The following is a 5289-nucleotide window of genomic DNA, read 5'->3' on the forward strand; positions in this document are numbered from 1 at the left end:
TCTCAAAATAATATAAGTGAAGCATGAGAGAACAATAGTTTCTGTAAAACAAATCCACCACCATGCTCTAAAAGATATAAGTGAAGCACTAGAGCAAAAACTATATAGCTCAAAAGATATAAGTGAAGCACATAGAGTATTTTAATAAATTCCGAATCATGTGTGTCTCTCTCAAAAGGTGTGTACAGCAAGGATGATTGTGGCAAACTAACAAATAAAGACTCAAATAATACAAGACACTCCAAGCAAAACACATATCATGTGGTGAATAAAAATATAGCTCCAAGTAAAGTTACCGATGGAAGTAGACGAAAGAGGGGATGCCTTCCGGGGCATCCCCAAGCTTTTGCTTTTTGGTGTACTTAGATTATATTGGGGTGCCATGGGCATCCCCAAGCTTAGGCTCTTTCCACTCCTTGTTCCACAATCCATCAAATCTTTTACCCAAAGCTTGAAAACTTCACAACACAAAACTTGGCAGAAAATCTCGTGAGCACCGTTAGCGAAAGAAAACAAAACACCACTTCAAGGTACTGTCATGAACTCATTCTTTATTTATATTGGTGTTAAACCTGCTGTATTCCAACTTCTCTATGGTTTATAAACTATTTTACTAGCCATAGATTCATCAAAATAAGCAAACAACACACGAAAAACAGAATCTGTCAAAAACAGAACAGTCTGTAGTAATCTGTAACTAACGCAAACTTCTGGAACTCTAAAAATTCAGCCAAAATAGGAAGACCTAAACAATTTGTTTATTGATCTGCTGCAACTGGAATCAATATCATATCACGTTCTGATAATTGTTAATAATTGTTTTCATGAACAGAAAGTTTCTGGAATTTTCAGCAAGATCAAATAACTATCATCCAAGAAGATCCTATAGGTTTAACTTGGCACAAACACTAATTAAAACATAAAAACAAATATAACCAGAGGCTATATCAAATATTTATTCCTAAACATAAGCAAAAAGCCAAAAAAAAATGGGTTGCCTCCCAACAAGCGCTATCGTTTAACGCCCCTAGCTAGGCATAAAAGCAAGGATAGATCTAGGTATTGCCATCTTTGGAAGGCAATTCTTCAATAAGACACCTATCACCCTTAGGATTTTCTTTCTTTCTATTAATTATCAAACTTCTAGGCACAAAATCGAAAAAATCATTGGCAGCAAATGGTTCCTTAATGATAGCAAAATGATTGGGATGAACACTTATTGATTTGAGATCCGCAGTTTCCTTATTAGAGGATTCACCCTTATTTTTAGGAACATACATAAGCTTGGCAATTTTGGTAGGAGGATTGGAAGTGTTCTTTACGGAAGAAAAGGCGGTCCCCAAGTTTGTAATGATACCCTCAAGTTTATCGATTCTAGTAGAATCTTGAATTATTCTTTCATTAACTATGGGTTCCTTTTCTTTAAAAAATTTCAAAGTGACTCCTCCTTAGATCCATATTGAGTAATTTGATTATGAATCTTTTTATCCAAATTCTCAATCAATTCCGTAGTGGCAACTTTATTTTCAATAATTTCAAGCCTTTGCATCACATGTTCCAAAGTTAACATAGTTCCATTAACTAAAAGAGGTGGTGAGCCAAATAAATCTATCATAGCATTATAAGAATCAAAAGTATGGCTACCCAAGAAATTCCCTCCGGTAATGGTATCAAGAAATATCTATACCAAGGAGTGATTCCTACATATAAATTGCGAAGAAGAATGGTAGTAGATTGCTTTCGGGTAGATCTATTTTGAGCATTGCAGATTCTATACCAAGCATCTTTTAGATTTTCTCCCTCCCTTTGTTTAAAATTAAGAACTTCATTCTCGGGAGATAAAGGAGTGGATAAAGGACTAGCCATCATGACGAAACAAGCGAAAAGAGGCAAAAGGAAAAGAGAGGGCGAATAAAACGACAAGGGTGAAGTGGGGGAGAGGAAAACGAGAGGCAAATGGCAAATAATGTAATGCGAGATAAGAGTTTGTGATGGGTACATGGCATGTCTTGACTTGACTTGGCGCGAATCTCCCCGGCAATGGCGCCAGAAATTGCTCATTGTCGGGAGAGCAAATCTTGACTTGACTTGGCGTAAGCCTCCCCGGCAACGGCGCCAGAAATCCTTCTTGCTACGTCTTGAGCACTGCGTTAGTTTTCCCTTGAAGAAGAAAGGGTGATGCAGTAAAGTAGCGTAAGTATTTCCCTCAGTTTTTTAGAACCAAGGTATCAATCCAGTAGGAGATCATGCACGAGTCCCTTGCACCTACACAAACAAATAAGAACCTCGCAACCAACACGATAAAGGGGTTGTCAATCCCTCAACGTTCACTTACGAGAGTGAGATCTGATAGATATGATAAGATAATATTTTTGGTATTTTTATGATAAAGATGCAAAGTAAAATAAAAGGCAAAAGAAATAACTAAGTGTTGGAAGATTAATATGATGGAAAATAGACCCGGGGGCCATAGGTTTCACTAGTGGCTTCTCTCGAGAGCATAAGTATTACGGTGGGTGAACAAATTACTGTTGAGCAATTGATAGAATTGAGCATAGTTATGAGAATATCTAGGTATGATCATGTATATGAAGGAAATATGCCCTAGAGGCAATAATAAAGTTATTATTTATTTCCTTATATCATGGTAAATGTTTATTATTCATGCTAGAATTGTATTAACCGAAAACATAATACTTGTGTGAATACATAGCCAAACAGAGTGTCACTAGTATGCCTCTATCTGACTAGCTCGTTAATCAAAGATGGTAATGTTTCCTAACCATGGACATGAGTTGTCATTTTATTAACAGGATCACATCATTAGGAGAATAATGTGATTGACTTAACCCATTCCGTTAGCTTAGCACTCGATCGTTTAGTATTCTGCTATTGCTTTCTTCATGACTTATACATGTTCCTATGACTATGAGATTATGCAACTCCCGTTTACCGGAGGAACACTTTGTGTGCTACCAAACGTCACAACGTAACTGGGTGATTATAAAGGTGCTCTACAGGTGTCTCCGAAGGTACTTGTTGGGTTGGCGTATTTCGAGATTAGGATTTGTCACTCCGATTGTCGGAGAGGTATCTCTGGGCCACTCGGTAATGCACATCACTATAAGCCTTGCAAGCATTGCAACTAATGAGTTAGTTGCGGAATGATGTATTACAGAACGAGTAAAGAGACTTGCCAGTAACGAGATTGAACTAGGTATTGAGATACCGACGATCGAATCTCAGGCAAGTAACATACCGATGACAAAGGGAACAACGTACGTAGTTATGCGGTTTGACCGATAAAGATCTTCGTAGAATATGTGGGAGCCAATATGAGCATCCAGGTTCCACTATTGGTTATTGACTGAAGACGTGTCTCAGTCATGTCTACATAGTTCTCGAACCCGTAGGGTTCGCACGCTTAAAGTTTGATGACGGTTATATTGTGAGTTTATGTGTTTTGATGTACCGAAGATAGTTCGGAGTCCCGAATATGATCACGGACATGACGAGGAGTCTCGAAATGGTTGAGACATAAAGATTGATATATTGGAAGCCTATATTTGGATATCGGAAGTGTTCCAGGTGAAATCGGGATTTTACCGGAGAACCGGGGGTTTAATGGGCCTACATGGGCCCTAGTGGAGAAGAGGACGGGCGGCCAGGGTAGGCCGCGCACCCCCTCCCCCTCAAGTCTGAATTGGACAAGGAGGGGGGGCGGCGCCCCCCTTTCCTTCCTCTCTCCCTCCTCCTTCCCCCTTCTCCTACTCCAACTAGGAAGGGAGGGAGTCCTACTCCCGGTGGGAGTAGGACTCCTCCTGGCCGGCCGCCCCTCCCCTCCTTTGCTCCATTATATATAGGGGCAGGGGGCACCCCAAAGACACAACAATTGATCTCTTGATCTCTTAGCCCTGTGTGGTGCCCCCCTCCACCATAATCCAGCTCGATAATATTGTAGCGGTGCTTAGGCGAAGCCCTGCGTCGGTAGAACATCATCATCGTCACCACGCCGTCGTGCTGACGGAACTCTCCCTCAAAGCTCGGATGGATCAGAGTTCGAGGGACGTCATCGAGCTGAACGTGTGCTGAACTCGGAGGTGCCGTACGTTCGGTACTTGATCGGTCGGATCGTGAAGACATACGACTACATCAACCGCGTTGTGCTAACGCTTCCGCTTTCGCTCTACGAGGGTACGTGGACACACTCTCCCCTCTTGTTGCTATGCATCACCATGATCTTGTGTGTGCGTAGAATTTTTTTGAAATTACTACGTTCCCCAACAGTATATAGGCATCACGTCCGTGACAAGTAGACCGACTCCTGCCTGCATCTACTACTATTACTCCACACATCGACCGCTATGCAGCATGCATCTAGAGTATTATGTTCATAAGAACAGAGTAACACTTTAAGCAAGATAACATGATGTAGAGGGATTAACTCATGCAATATGAAATAAACCCCATCTTGTTATCCTCGATGGCAACAATACAATACGTGCCTTGCTACCCCTGATGTCACTGGGAAAGGACACCGCAAGATTGAACCCAAAGCTAAGCACTTCTCCCATTGCAAGAAAGATCAATCTAGTAGGCCAGACCAAACTAATAATTCGAAGAGACTTGCAAAGATAACCAATCATACATAAAAGAATTCAGAGAAGATTCAAATATTGTTCATAGATAAACTTGATCATAAACCCACAATTCATCGGTCTCAACAAACACACCGCAAAAGAAGATTACATCGAATAGATCTCCACGAGAATTGTGGAGAACTTTGTATTGAGATCCAAAGAGAGAGAAGAAGCCATCTAGCTAATAACTATGGACCCGAAGGTCTGAGGTAAACTACTCACACATCATCGGAGAGGCTATGGTGTTGATGTAGAAGCCCTCCGTGATCAATGCCCCCTCCGGCGGAGCGCCGGAAAAGGCCCCAAGATGGGATCTCACGGGTATAGAAGGTTGCGGCGTGGAATTAGGTTTTGGCTCCGTATCTGGTAGTTTGGGGGTACGTAGGTATATATAGGAGGAAGAAATACGTCGGTGGAGCAACATGGGCCCCACGAGGGTGGAGGGCGCGCCCAGGGGGGTAGGCGCGCCCCCTACCTCGTGCCCTCCTGGTTGCTGGGTCCAAGTCCTCTAGATCACGTATGTTCCAAAAATCACGTTCCCGAAGGTTTCATTCCGTTTGGACTCCGTTTGATATTCTTTTTCTGTGAAACACTGAAATAGGCAAAAAACAGCAATTCTGGTCTGGGCCTCCGGTTAATAGGTTAGTCC

Source organism: Triticum aestivum, unplaced genomic scaffold (assembly GCF_018294505.1).
Source record: "Triticum aestivum cultivar Chinese Spring unplaced genomic scaffold, IWGSC CS RefSeq v2.1 scaffold4D_scf_2126, whole genome shotgun sequence".
NCBI classification, from domain to species: Eukaryota; Viridiplantae; Streptophyta; class Magnoliopsida; order Poales; family Poaceae; genus Triticum; species Triticum aestivum.